The sequence below is a fragment of the Mus musculus genome, chromosome 6, assembly GCF_000001635.26.
Source record: "Mus musculus strain C57BL/6J chromosome 6, GRCm38.p6 C57BL/6J".
In the NCBI taxonomy this organism is placed as follows: domain Eukaryota; kingdom Metazoa; phylum Chordata; class Mammalia; order Rodentia; family Muridae; genus Mus; species Mus musculus.
In genome coordinates this window covers 142,985,412-143,000,877 of record NC_000072.6, presented here as the reverse complement: position 1 = coordinate 143,000,877, position 15,466 = coordinate 142,985,412, and the positions used below count along the sequence as shown (strand labels likewise).

The 15,466-nt window shown below is 45.2% G+C and overlaps 1 protein-coding gene across 1 annotated transcript in view; it reads left to right on the top strand.

The window, feature by feature from the left end:
- Positions 1–11,349: 11,349 nt before the first annotated feature.
- St8sia1 (ST8 alpha-N-acetyl-neuraminide alpha-2,8-sialyltransferase 1) overlaps positions 11,350–15,466 on the top strand; it is a 167,988-nt gene continuing 163,871 nt past the window's right edge. The window contains exon 1 of the mRNA XM_011241575.2: positions 11,350–11,405. The gene's annotated coding sequence lies outside the window, so the exon portion shown is untranslated. The remainder of the gene's footprint in view (positions 11,406–15,466) is intronic.

The following is a 15,466-nucleotide window of genomic DNA, read 5'->3' as shown; positions in this document are numbered from 1 at the left end:
CAATTCTAAACAAATAAATCTAAAATATTATGGTGTTACTTATAATATAGAAATACCTTTAAGCATAAAGCTGTTTTCTCAGTTTTGTAAAGAGCTATTTCTCCTAATGTTTATGTATCATTAATAGTTTGTTGCTGTTTACAGCTATGATGCTAGTTGGAGAAATGGCTCGGTGGTTAAGCATGACTACTGCTCTTGCAGAGGACCTGAGTCTGCAGTGCTAAGCACCAAACCTGAATCCTAAATTGATATAACCTTTGATGTTAGCATCGGTTTTTATCTATTTAGAGCACTGGCAAACTTTTTGAAGAGTAGAAAGGTTGATATCAAGTGTCACAGGTTTCTGTTTATTGGTGTGCGTGTATTTTCATTTCTGCATGGATGCTTATGGTTGACTCTCAGTGTGTGTTTTATTGCAACACAAATCGGGTGTGTCTAAAACTCTGCTCATCTATGACAACACATTGGCGACTTTTCTCAGTACATGACCAAATACCTGACATTATACATCCTGTTCTATGCACTGCTGCTGACTGTGCAACAGAGTGTTCATAACACACACCTGGGACCCCAGAAACTCTGGAGGCAGAGTCTGGAGGGTTGCCTTAAGTTCTAGACAAGATCGATCATACAGTGGATCCCAGGATCAGAGATACATAGTGAGGCCTTGTCTCAGAAACAAAACAAAGCTGTTGGTAAAGTCTCACTCCTTTCCATGAGACTCTCCCCTCGATGGAGATCTCTATCCCTCCAGAATGTAGGCTGGCGGCCTGGTAGATGGCAGCCAGAGAGACTCACTGATTTCAGATATGCCAAAGTAAGAAAATTATACATCTTGAAATTGCAAGAATAGGGTGATGGCTTGGCACCAAATAAATAAATAAACATTGAAAACTTAACTGAAGGTTGTCAAGTCTTTTGCATCTTTAAAACAGCCAGTCCTGGTCTTGATCTTGTTTTTCTGAGATGTGTGGTATTCGAAGGAGAATGGCCCCCATACACTCATAAGTTTGAATTCTTGGTCCCAGTTGGTGGAACAGTTTGTGAAGGATTAGGAGGCATGGCCTTGTTGGACGAGGTGTCACTAGGGGTGGGCTTTGAGGTTTTGTTCCCAGGGTGTCTCTTTCTGCCCTGTGATTGCTCCCTTAGCGTATAAGCTATCAGGCACTGCTCTACTGCCATGCCTGCCTGCTGCCGTGTTTCCTACCATGGTGTCATGGACTCACCCTCTGAGGCTTGTAAGCAAGCCCTCAGTATGAAGCCCCAACAAGGACAAAAGTGAAGTTGGCTTAGAAACTTGCTAAACTTACCTACCTCTGCATAGGGAAAAAATATGCTTTGCCAGTGGCTAAAGCTGTAAAATGTACAGTAACAGAATTTTTAATGAACTATTAAAAAAATACTCTGGGCAATCTGGTCTTTTAGGGTTCAGTCCCCCAGGTCACACCAGAATCCTGCTTTGTTGTTGCATATTGGGTGGCCTCCCTTCCCCTCCCTTCCTTGAGGAGTGGTACAGTAACCCATCTGAGAAGACAGCACGCCAAGGTTCCGCATCCTTCGATGACTGCTTTCTCTGTCCTTGACTGTAGTTGTTGAGGGCACACTGTACAGAGCTTTGCCAAGCGAATAATCGGAGGTTTACAGACGGGAATAAAATACATATTCACAGGTCTCAATCCAGGAAGTGGAGCAGAGTGACCTCTGAACTCTACCAAGATATGGAAAGACTTGGAGTTGGAGCAGAGCTGAGGCAGAAGGTCCCAGAAGACAGAGATTTCTTGTATCTGAATGAAAGGACTGAGAAGGAAAAAAAAGACAGTTACTGTGTTTCTACTTTGTTTCCATGTTTTCTGGTGAGCTCTAGTATTTGATTTATTGTAATTAATTCCTTCCTGTCTGTTTCTTTCCTTGGTTTATGTACCAGAGCCTCCGTGGAAGACTGAGTGTAGACATTCACTTCCATCAGCAGGCTTCTTGGCTTGGTTGGCTTGGTTTGGAGTTAACTTCGAAGAGAGTTAACTTGGTTGGACTTTGTCACCTCAGGACATCTTCTGTTTTGGCTGCACAACACGGGACAGAAGCTGTCTGCCAGCAGGCACAGTGTTGAGAAATCACACTGGCCTGGGAATCGTCTCTTCCTGGCATACTCTGAATTTACACTTCTAGGTCAGACCAAGATGCATGAGAAGGAAGTTGATCTTGATAGTTAAAGACTGAGTCTCGTCCTAGCCTCGCAGTTTGGAGTTTATTACATGTACTAAAGAGGGCTAAGTGCCCTGCCAATTTTTTGCTAATATTACCATTAAAGATATTTAGTTACTAGTATTTCTGCAGCCACTGAAAATGGCATGCAATTACTCACAGAATGTATTTTCTCCTTTCAAACTGCAAAGCCCCAGAGGTTCTCACTAATAGCCAACCTCTTCTAGAGATATTACTCACAACGAATTACCCTTCCATAAGCCTAGATCACGGGAGACTAATGACCTGTCATATTCTGAGCCATGAGTATCATAACTTATAACGGGCATTACAAGCCATCTTTTGCTCCTGATCAGCAGTTTTGCCTTATTTATTTATTTATTCACGGAGTGCTAGGGAAGGAATGCAGACCCTGGTGCCTGCTGATCGGGTGCTCAGAGCTACAGCTCCCGTCTGGGTTATTTTATTTATTTGTGTTTTTGTTTTTTTGTTTTTTTGTTTTTTTTGAGACGGAATCTTGTGAAGTTCAGGCTGGACCTCGTGATCCTATCTACCTCTGTTTCCTAAGTGTTGGAAATTAATTTTTTCCCCACATCTGGGGATTAAGTCCAGGGCCTTGCCCATGCTGGCAAGTAGTTTCCATTGAGTCACATCCCGCAGGTTTGTGATGATCATCGGTTTAAAATAGAAAGCCACTGAACAGCACCATTGTGTTTGCAGCACTGGGGACTCCCTCCCTCCCTCCCTCCCTCCCTCCCTCCCTCCCTCCCTCCCTCCCTCCCTCCCTCCCCCTCCCTCTCTCTCTCCCCCCTCCCTCCCTCCCCCTCCCTCTCTCTCTCCCTCCCTCCCTCCCTCTCTCTCTCCCTCCCTCCCTCCCTCCCCCTCCCTCTCTCTCTCCCTCCTTCCCTCCCTCCCTCCCTCCCCCTTCCTCCCTCCCCCTCCCTCCCTCCCTCCCTCCCTCCCTCCCTCTCCCTCCCTCCCTCCCCCTCCCTCCCTCCCTCCCTCCCTCCCTCCTTCCCTCCCACATAAGTAAGCATCCTGGCACTGGGCTATGTCTCCAGCAGCACTGAACATTTTGGTAATCAGTTTTAAAAAAAATGATGGAATAAAGATTTTTGACCTAACTCCTTACTAGGTGATTGGCAAGTAAAATGGGAAATGGGTGAGGGATGGATTGATGGCATAAACTATTACAATGAAAGTACTTAACTGTGATTAGAAGAGATGCCAGGCTTGAAATAGATACTTGGAGCTGTGTGTCCTCGGTTAAGACCCTGATAAATGCTGCCATCACTTCAATGGGGTGCCAATTTGTTGTGGTAAATCTCCAACTCAAATAAGCCCAGGCAAAGAAAACACAACTCAATTAATATGAATACAAGCTGCACGCCTAGATTGGGCAGATCTACCACTATACTACTATATTCCCTATCTGTGAGACCCCTTATAACTTGCGGTGTCTCCAGGCCACGTGCTTCTGCTCCATTTTCTTTCCACCTTCTCCCTCTCCTCCTTCTCCCCCAAACTTTTCAGCTCCACCTTCCTGTCCACTGCCCAATCACTGGCCCCAGCCTTTATTTCACAAGTTAAGGTGGGGAGCAGGTTCACAAGCAGTCGCCTGTGTATGGGATTCACCCCTCTCCACAGCCCCTCCTAAGAAAGCAGAATTAGCATTAAAATACAAACACCACCAGGGCTATCCACAGCACTTCCTCCTTTCTGTGCAATTAAAAGACTCTTTTATCTCAGATATAAATTGAGCACAACTATTACCATTTTGTAATTTATAAAGAACAAGACCTAGCACCCAGTCCATCATTTTTGTCAATTAAATAGAACACTCTGTTATCTATCCTAATTTAAAAGACTTCTAATTCTTCACCTGACTCGTGTCCTGGCTTTAGATTGTATGCCATCCTCTCAAATCTATATCATATTTCTCAATGCTAAACAGCTTGGGCTAGCTATGAGACTAACCAGTCTTCAACCCCATCAGAAATCCAAGAATGACTAATATTACCTGAAAATATGAGAAGCACAAAATATAGCTTCCAAAACTTAGTCAATTTGTCCCTTAAACTTCAAAACATTGGAACATCAGTCTTCAGCCTTCTGCCCAGGATCATCTGACAGACATTTGTAATGCAGATTTGTTGTTGTTGTTGTTGTTGTTGTTGTTTCGAGACAGGGTTTCTCTGAGTAGCCCTGGCTGTCCTGGAACTCACTTTGTAGACCAGGCTGGCCTTGAACTCAGAAATCTGCCTGCTTCTGCCTCCAGACTGCTGTGATTAGAGGCGTGCACCACCATGTAACGCAGAATTTTGAAGGACTGACTACCCTGTCTTGGCAGAGATTATCAGTCAACTATTCCACATAGGGTGTCCTTTTTCTGGACAGTATTTTGTCTGTAGATGAAATGAGGCAATTCTTGCCTAGTGGCTGTCTAGGCTGACACGTGGAAGCTGCCCAAGGAATAATGTGTGAAATTCTCTGTGCGGAGGGTCACCCAGAGCAGCCGAAGGTCCTCAAGTCTGTGGTGGTATCAACACGTGGAAGGTGGAAGCAGAAGCATCTTGAGTTTGAGGGAGACTGGACTACATAGACTGTTTCATTAACAAACAAAAATTCCTTTGATTATAATTTTTAGGAAAGGCTTTTCCAAAATTAGCCTGCAGGTTAAACATCAAAGACACTGAGAAAGTCTTAAAATATCAAATTTGGAACAAAAAACTTAAAAGCAGCCACAAGGAGATAGAGATCTGCTCCACAGACTGCAGCGTATACCCTGTGACTAAACCTGCCTGCCATGGGCTCTTACCACAGCACATAGAATGGAGTAAAATCCTTGGAGAGTCCCGCCTCCCTCTCTGACACCAGTTCCTATCTTCCCAGCCTCCTTGCCCCACCTCCCTCTCTGACATCAGTTCCCACCCTTTCTGCCTCTGGCCTCCTTTTCAGTACTGGAAGGTCTCCATGGTATGAGGTAACTCGTGACGTCACTCACATGGTTCTTGAGAAAGAGCTTTACAAAAGCTTGAGAAAGAGCTTTACAAAAGCACAGAAGACAAAGTTTTATGAACATGTAGTGAAAACACGTGCTTGAATATAAGAATGGGGTAAAGAAACTATTGAGATGCTAGTCTGTAACCTACAGAAGTCTATGGAAAGAAAATACCCAGAGAGGTAGAACCAGGCTAACAAATTGGCCCTGCTTGGTTGGGGAGAGGGGGAGGGGGAGGGAGGAGGGGGGGAAAGTGACCGGAAGGCGTGTATTATTAAAGAGAAATAAAAGTAGATCATAGCTCACATAGAGAACCACAACCATATCAGACTCCCCTCTGTTGATTCAACAAAATGCAGACGCACACACATCAAGTAAAAATGAAATCCTACAGAAGAAACAGAGTAAGACGTTCCTGCGGTGACAAGTATTTGCAGTATAGTAGGTCTTGTAAATGATCCAGAGATTAAGAATATAAGGACGAAGGGAGGATTAGTCGCCAACAGTGTGACGTTGCACAGAAAGGGCTGAGCACCCACACATTTTCGTCACTTTAGAAGAACCTGGAATCAACCCCTTAGGGATACCAATAAACTTCAGGCTTACCCACACATAAGCATGCTGTCACCCCAGTTTCCCTGAAGTGCTGATTGTAATCGTAAACAAACAACTCCTTAAGCTTTTGTTCCTGTCAGTGTGGTGCAATTAAATTAAACTAATTGGTCATAAGCATGCCAAGTTCCTGTAATCTGCCTGCCTAAAAAGAACATAAGTGACAGACAGCGAATCATGAAAGGGTCAAAGTTCTTCCTCGTTTCTGGTGTAGAACCTGCAGGGTCCTCACCACCTTCCACTTAATGTTTTATTTTTATATGTTTTATTTATTTATACAATATAATTTGTTAGTATTGTATATAACATTTATAAATAATATGTTATACTTATATAATAATATAAATAATATATAAATACATATTTATCTATATAATGCATAATTTAAATTTAATATATTTTCTTATTTTATTGTATGGCAATACTCCTTTAAATTCTCCTTTCAGACTAGTCCGATTTATTCCAGACATGACTGTATACCCAAAGACAGTAAGGTGATTAATTATTCTGCTCTAGGGGCCTGCAGGGATGTGTCTGCCTAGTGTCTGGTAGAAGGGAAACAGGAGGGCTGAGAGACCCTGAAACGAGGGAGTCTGTGGCATTTGTAATTCTTCCAAAGGAAATATGCACACTGACCTAAAGCTCAGAGCCTTGATGTGTGCGGTGTTGTGGTTGCAAGAACCGGGAAATGGAAAATCAGGAAGAGAACTTTCTGATTACTGCGTACATTTTCCAGTCTTAGGGGTTAACCTTTTCTTTTGAACGACGTTGTTTTTCTTCCCAGATTCCCAAGGGTTTCTTTTGTTGTTTTGCTTCTGCGGACTGAGATTGCGTGGAACTGAAGACCCTGTAGTGTGCGTTATCTAGAAATGGTGTGTGTCTCAATAGCCCTCCTCAGCTCAGTGTGGCAGCTTCCTGTGTCAGGCTCCCTACATGTCACAAAGCAGTGTATTACTCCTTCAGAAATTCAAGTACATGAACATGAACATAAAATACTTTTCCATAAGAACATTCATACTACCCGAGTAAGCCCTCTCCTTGCTTTCCTGCTGTCTGACTGAGGAGGTGTGGTCAGTCTGCTGTGTGCACCACAGCCCCAAACACTTGTTTGTGTGGTGTGCCAGGGTTCTGGGGCTGAGCTCAGACAGTCAGGTTTTCGAAGCAAGAGCCCCACCTGCTGAGGCCTCTTGCCAGCCCTGGTGGTGCAGATCTGTAAGCTGATACTCAGTTAGCCTTATTCATTTAAAGCTCTGTCCTTGTTATCTCCCCACCGTTTTAGTTACACTCCTCCTTGTTGTAACAAAGTTTCCTACAATAGCGGCTTGAAGAAGTGGTCTTCATTTTGGCTTGAGTTTTGAGGATGGAGTCAATCCATCATGGTGTGGACTTCATAGCCACAAGAGCATGAAGTGTCTGGCCTCTTTTCATTTATACCCAGGAGAAGAGCGAGAGGGGGAAGAGAGGGGAGAGGGGGAAAGGGGGGAGAGGGGGAAGAGGGGGGAGAGGGGGGAGAGGAGAGGGGACAGGGGAGAAGAGGGAGACAGGGGAGAGAGGACAGGGAGAGGGGACAGGGAGAGGGGGGAGAGGAGGAGAAGGAGAGGGAGAAGATGGGGGAGAGGGGAGATGGGAGAGGGAGAGGGAGAGGGAGAGGGAGAGGGAAAGGAGACAGGGACAGGGAAAGGGAGAGGGAAAGGGAGAGGGAGAGGGGACAGGGAGAGAGAGGACAGGGAGAGGGAGAGGGGACAGGGATGCTTAGAGTACTCTCTTCTCTTTCTCCCTTTTTTTCCATCCATGATCCATAGGGTGGTGCCACCTAGTTCAAGATGGGTCTTCCCCACTGTGTGTAAAGGTCTCTGGAATTGTTCTTAGAGAGGTAGCTCTCCTGGGTGATTCTAAATCTAGTCAAGTTGACAGTGAAGTTGGCACACAAGCAGAAGTAAGAGGATATCCTGCAGGAGACCATTCTCTCCCTCCACCGGTGCTGGGGGGCTAAACTCTGGCCATCGGGCTTGGCAGCCAGTCCCTTTACCACTGGCCATCTTGCTGACCTGCCCCAGGTGGATAGACTTAATGCTCTTTCCAGATGGGCTTTTGATCAGTAAGGTTTGTTGATAGAAAAAGGGCTCTGCTTATCCAAGAACTGAGTGGGGACCTTCCTCCTCCGAATGCACCATTAGGTTTTGTTTTGTCTCTAGAGCTGATGCATGCTACATTCAGAGAGCTACCAAGTAATTTTCCTTTTAAAATCTGGCCAGAATTCAGCTATCTTGTCATTTGACTTTAATGCTTAAAGAGCCGTACCAAGAGAACTTGATCAGTTGGCAATCTCATAAAGTGGCAGAGATTTCCAAGGTATCCCACGTAACAAGCCATTGGTGGAAATACAAACACTCATACAGTAGTTTTTCCTTTTTACTCAAAAGGAAACTGTCAAGCTCTGCGAATATTATAACAAGTGTTTCAGAAAAGAACTAACTGTAGAACGGTTTGATTATCAGGGTCAAGCCAACAAGATCTTTAGCGTGTGTCTCTCTTCTGTGAGCTACTGTGGCGAAGTATTTTAATGCTTAATGATGACCCAGAAAAAATTAAAAGACACAGCATATTAGATGCTTGTCTGGTTCCTGTAGCAAAATATCAGACAAAAGCCATTTAAGAGAGAAAGCGTTTATTTATGGAGGGGAGGCATGTGAACAGGAGCGGGGGGAGGGGCTGCTGGCTGCGTGGCACCCACAGTCAGGAGGCAGAAAGCTGTGGGTGCCTGTGCTCAGCTTGCCCTCTCGTCTGTGTAGGGCTCTGTCCACATTTAGTTTGCTAATGAGACTTCCCATTTCAGTTAGCTTAATCTAGACAATCCCTTACAGATGTGCCCAGGGATTTCTTTCCACAGCGGTTCTAAATCCCATCAAATTGACAATCTAGATTCACCGTCAGACGTGGCTTTCTGTAAACCATCTCAAGTTAAGCTAATAGGCCCACATGTTTAAAAGCGTTATCTCCTATCAAAAGTATAACAGTCGGTCTCCTTGACAGACTGGACACTTGATGTTTCTTGCTGCTAGTAACCGGCAGTGTCCTCTGGGCTCTTGAGCTCTGAGGCTGTGGCTCTTTTAACAATGCTGTTACCAGCCACAGCTATAGGGACAGCCCCGTTTGCTTGCTTCCTAGTATGTGTGTGTGTGTGTGTGTGTGTGAGAGAGAGAGAGAGAGAGAGAGAGAGAGAGAGATCACAGTACCCATTGGCCCTTTGGGGGTTGTTTAAAGGGGAAAAGTGTATAATATAACCTTGAAAACAAAAGCAATTAGCTCAGGAGGGAACCGAAACACATAACTTCCACCAGTTACTGTCACATGAGTGCCATTTTCTACATAGAGGAGACCAACTGTGCCTCTTCTGTCAGGGCCCTGGTACTATAATGGGTGTGTTCTTAGTGGGCTTTCTGCTTTGGTGGGGGTTCTGTGAACAGAGCATAGCAACCACACACAGTTAGGTGAGTTCCGGCTCAAATTAAGGCTTCTGCCGCTGAGATGGCTCAGGGGGTAAATTCACTCCTGCTAAGCCTGACATCCTGAGCTTGATCCCCTGACCCCACATAGTGGAAGGAGAGAATTGATTCCCCCATGCTTATCTCTGACTTCCACAATGCATGCCATGGCATGGGCTTTGCCGTCAGCAATGCAATAAATAAATGTAACTTTGAAAGTTAATTAAGAGCCCTGTTCCCATACCCACCCACTCCCACTTCTTGGTCCTGGCGTTCCCCAATTTGTCTTTTACCTCCTGGAGACTGTCATAATGGGGTGTTACATTTATAATAATGGGATGTTTTTCTAAGAAGATTTACTAATCTTATGTGCACATATATTTACCTGTGTGAGCATCTGTGTACCATACGCATGCAGGAGTATATTATAGAGGCCAGAGGAGGGTAGGGACCCCCTGGAGCTGGAGTTCTAGGTAGCTGTGAGCTGCCCTGTGGTGCTGGAAATGGAACCTGGTTCCGCCAAAGCTGGAAGGTCACCTTTGAAGCAGAACCATCCATCTGGCCCCTACGACAGGGCTTTCTTACTTGCATTTCTGGATGGTTTAACTCTTGACCATCCAACCAATTGCCAACAGGTGCCTGCCGTGGCAAGACGACTCTCCCAGTGCCACACGGATAGGTGCTGTTCTCCTGAGCTGCTCTGTTATGTATATTTTCTTAGCAACCTGTCTGTGACTTCTTCCAACATCATCTGGGACACTTAGTGAGCGGGTAGCACCCCATCCATGTCTGCAAACGATGCAGGCGGGCACTTCCTGACAGCCGCGACTCTTAGCCAGCTGGGAACAGGTATTCCACAACCCTCCCATCCAGACTCCAGTGTCCTCACCCACACTTTGTTGTAGAGCAGCCGTCAGTGGCAAGACTTCCACGGTTCCTGAACCTAAGTCGTGGGTGAGCAGGAAGGAGCCTTGCTCCCCAGGATGCTGCTGGCATCACTGCTGCTTGCTGTGTCTGTGCCTTCATTCACAACTGTGCTCAGTTAGCTTTTCCCTTCAGTTACCACTCTCTGGCCTGAAGGAAAAAAAAACACAACACCATTTCCTCCCTTTTTGCTTCATTTTAAAGAAGTAATATATGTTCATGACAAAAAATAAAAACAAACAAACAAAAACCCCATCCACTACACAGTTGGGACAGTGAGGCAGCTCAGCTGGTAAAGGGACTTGCTACGAAATTTGACAACCTGGGTTGACTCCCCAGGACCCACATGGTGGAAGGAGAGAACTGACTTCTGCAAGTTGTCCTCTGATCTATACACACACACTCTCACTCACACACACACATACACACACACTCACACACTCACACACATACACACACACACACATACACACACATACACACACATACACACACTCTCACTCACACACACATACACACACACTCACACACATACACACACTCACACACACATACACACACATACTCACACACACACATACACACACACTCACACACATACACACACACACTCACACACACACACATTCTTCTGTCCCCTTGAATAATGCATATGTGTTTTGTCAGTGTAAACAATAGATGTATATTTTTGTTTTCCAAAAATTACACTATTTCAGATTTTTCTACTTAAAATGCATCTCACCAGTTCCCGCATCATGGTATTTTAAATCTCATTCTCTCTCTCTCTTTAAACACAACTGCAGCACTGTAGGAACAACACTTGCGCTGTGAATGGGGAGTCTCTGGAGAGCAGGCTCATTCAGGAGTGCAGTAATCTAGTCCACACCCAACTTCCTGTTCGGCTGAGATCGGTACGTTGGCTTCTCCTCCTGGTTGCGCAATGATTCTAAGTCATCGCAGAACACATATTGGGATGAATCAGATCACCTGCTCAGGAGAAGGGTTGACTTTTCAGGAGTGAAGGGACCTTTCCAGGAAGCCTGTGGCAAGCTTCCCCTCCTGTGTTATCTACGTCACAGTCGAAAGTCGCGTGTCACATCTAACCTCAGACTGACAAAGAGCACCAGGCCATGACTCGCCTACGCTCCATTAGGACGTACCCTCGGAACGAGCTGGATATGGTAAGTAGGTCACAGGGCTGAGTGTGGACAGAACTGGAGCTCTGCACACGAGGACTGCTGTGGAGGAGACACTTGGCGATAGATCTTTCTTATCCATTACCAAAATGCTGCTAGTTATTCCAAGGTGTTTTCTCCTTCATCTAGATTTGAGCATCTCTCATGATCCATTGGTATCATAGAGAAATTACAGATATTTCCTATAACCGTTGGGTGTCTATGTCAAGGGAGAAGTCACATCATGCTGTTGTGTTGTCCGCCCATGAGTGTGCTTCTCTCATCCTTCCTTGAGTCCTTGATGGAGTTCAAGAGTCCTTCATAAACGTCTACCTTAGTTCCTCTACATTCTAACCTTATTACTGTTGATAAGGGTATCATACTTATAGTTATCTTCTGTAGGTTCTTGCTGCCTTAGGAGACTGCTGCTCTGTTTATATGGTGCCCTTGCACTGAGTAGCCTTGGCGCCCACTCTGCTAAGAGTCCCTGGGGCTGGACAGAGAGGTCGAGTGCTTGCTCTTTAGGGAGCCTGTCTGAGTTCAATTTCCAGCACTGAGCAACTCCGGGCAGTGCATCGCCCTCTTGTGGCCGTCGTGGACACTGCATGCACATGCACAAACGTTCAGACACTCGCAGGTCTACATGATTTAAAAATAAGTCTTACAAAAAAGGTTTTGTGGTATCGATGCTGATTGTCTTGCTCTCTCAGGATATTTTGCTGGCTATTATTTTCTTTGCCTTATTTTGTTGTCTAGGACTCCTGCTAAAGTAACAGACAACACACAGGATATCAGATAGTGACTGAATCCTGGTTTTAAACAGAATGCATCTTGAGTTTCTTTATTAAATCAGATGAGTGATGCCACCTTTGGGTAGGCAGCTCCTGCAGGTCGCATGTCTCTTATCTTAAGTGGGAAGGTCCACATGGGATGATGGCTGAGGATGGCCCCAAGTCAGTGCTATTTGTGTTTGCTGGTCATTCACCAGAGAAGCTCACACTTGATGAAAACATTTCACTGACTGGGTCATCAAGAGCAGTGCTGCTGTTAGTCCCGAGGAGAAGGGCAGAGCCAGGAGTCAGGAACCAGGACCTAGGACCCAAGACCGGGGACTCGGGAGCTGTGAACTTCCTATGAAACTTGAAACTATTACATTAGTGTAGCTGTACGTTGGGACAGCAGTCAAGTTAAAAACTGCAAAGCTAAAATTGAGCCGCTTGAGAGTTTTGATCCACAGAAACTCATTAATGAAGCCACATTATGGTGCTGATTCTGACTTAGAGCGATGTACAGCAGGGCCTTGGATGCTCAGGTATATCTATGGAAGACCCAATAACTCTGTCAACTAGCAGCTAGACTGAACCACCAGTCCTGTCTCAAGGGTAGCAGGATTCTGTGACTCCAGGCCACACCTTCCTCTTCCACCAACTTATTGTTTCATATCTTGTAGGTATGGAAAAATCAAGCTGTTTGATCCAGTTCTGGGTGTAGCACATATACCCCACTGAGCCTCTGACTTTGCCAAAATAGTGCAGCAGGCAAACGCAGAACTGAAAACCCAATTCACTGTTAGGGTCGAGTTCACCTCTGTGCCTGGCAGGAGGTTCTCTTTGCTTTTGTTACATCTCTCTGCACAGGGCTCTCCGGGAGCCACCGTAGCTCAGCCTTAGCAGCCCTCTACTTAGCAGGGCAAGTGACCCAGCTCAGAAATACCCAGGTACAGGTGCACATTTGCATACTTAAAAGGTGGGAGAAAATGAGTGTGGTTGCATAGGCGTGTTTGTGTGGTCCTAGCTTTCAGGAAGTCGAAGCAAGAAGAATATGAGCTCCAGGTCAGACTATGCAGCAAGACCCAGTCTAAACACAGGTAAAGTAACAGAGACAGGCAGGCAGGCAGGCAGGAGCATCTCACATTTCCATTTGTCTTACTTACTTTGCTTTAGAGTAAATCAGCTGATTTGTCCCCTTTTGAACCCATTTTGCTTCTGACATCATTATTGTGCTCAGAAGCAACCTATGTGGCTGTAGCCAAAAGATAGCTTGCTTTGTCTGTCCTTGCAGCCCGACATAAATTGGCTTAGGCGTGGAAAAGTAGTGTCAAAAGCTGGGAAGAACCTGCTTTATGTAGTGTGCTTAAATGCACACCTGCTTTGTTTTGTTTTAAAAACATTTTTCTAAACTTATGGGGTTCTTTTTTTTTAAAAGGATTTATTTATTTTATGTATATGAGTGCACTGTGGCTGTACAGATGGTTGTGAGCCTTCATGTGGTTGTTGGGAATTGAATTTTAGGACCTCTGCTCGTTCTGGTCAACTCCGCTCGCTCTGGTCAGCCCTGCTTGCTCAGGTCCTGCTTGCTCCAACCCAAAGACTTACTATTATTATTAATAAGTACACTGTTGCTGTCTTCAGACACACCAGAAGAGTGTGTCAGATCTCATTACAAGTGGTTGTGAGCCACCATGTGGTTGCTGGGATTTGAACTCAGGACCTTTGAAAGAGCAATCAGTGCTCTTATCAGCTGAGCCATCTCGCCAGCTCAGATGGACTGCCACGCACTCTGGTCGAGTCAGCTTGACAGGCCGAGAGGCTTGGAAGCTACCCACGAGGCAGAAGAGTTTCACAGAGACTCACTCCTAGAGTCTGGCGTTCTCTCTAACCCATACATCAATTTTCCATTCCCGCGTTAGTCTAGTGTATGGATCCACGTGCTCTCTTTTAGTATTATCCTATTATAAGTGCCTTTTAAGATTGAATTCTGACATAGCTAAAGCCTTTGCCAGTGTTCCAACAGTCCTAGAAAGTCCTTGAGCAAGACCATGGGCTTGGAACTCAGTAAGAATGTTGCTATTCAGTGACATTCAGAATTGCCTCTGGTACTACACTATCACTTTGAATAAAAGCTAGGTCACTGCCCTACACAGGAATTTACCATCACCTAGGAAGAAGGAAGTTTCAGACCTAAGGAGAAACCAGAATAGATACTTAGAACTATAGCTGAGTTACACCCATACACAGGTATTTACAATGGCCTAAGGGGAAGGTGGACTATACAATAGACTAAAATAGGAACTATGGCAAGGGCACGAAGCCCTTGACCCTGGCTTCTAAGATTAAGTGAATCTTAGGTGGAGCCCTTGTTGATCCCAGTTGTTAACAATGAATTCTATCCCAGGTGGTTCCTGTTAGACCTTCTGTGTTTGCATTCCTCTGTTTTATGTAAGAATCCAGTAACCTCTTTGTACCTTGCGAGTATGTCACCCAACTTCCTTATTGTCTTCTGTATAAAAAGTTTGATGCTCGATTTGACAAATTACATTCAGATTCTACACAACCTCTCCTGTGTGCATCTGTCAATTCATCCGACGCTTTGCCCACCCGTGACTAGAGACCGGTTCCACACAGACAAAGAGGCCCAGAGGGTCTGCGGCAATGGACACCTGTTAATAGGTGTTTAATCAGCACTTAATAAAGCTTCGGGCATATGTACAAAAATATTGTTTTCAATCTAACATCAGGAGTTATAACAATACATAAAAATGATTCAGGTTACAGATTGTTTTCTGTATTTTTTATTATTATCATCATTCTTTGCTCCTTTTTAAAAATACAGTCTAGTAGTTATCCCCCTCCGGGTTTGACCTCTGACAATTTCTCATCCCATTCCTCCTTCCCCCTCTCCAAGAGGATGTCCCCACAACCCCCCATCCCAGAAAACTTCCTCACTCCCTGGGGCTTCAAGCTGCTCCAGGGTTAGGTGTATCTTCTTGAGTCCAGACCCAGCAGTCCTCTGCTGTTTATGTGTTGGGGTCTCATATTAGCTGGTGTATGCTGTCAGGTTGGTGGCTCAGTGTCTGAGAGATCTTAGGGGTCCAGGTTAATTGAGACTGCTGGTCTTCCTATGGGGTCACCCTCCTCCTCAGCTTCTAGCCTTTCCTTAATTTAACCACAGAGGTCCCCAGAGGGAGGGATCTTAGATGAAATGCCCAACGGTGGGGGTGGACTAGGAATTCTCAGTCCTATAAACTTAACTAAGTTCTGTTCTCTTCGTTTCCTAAAAGAAACATA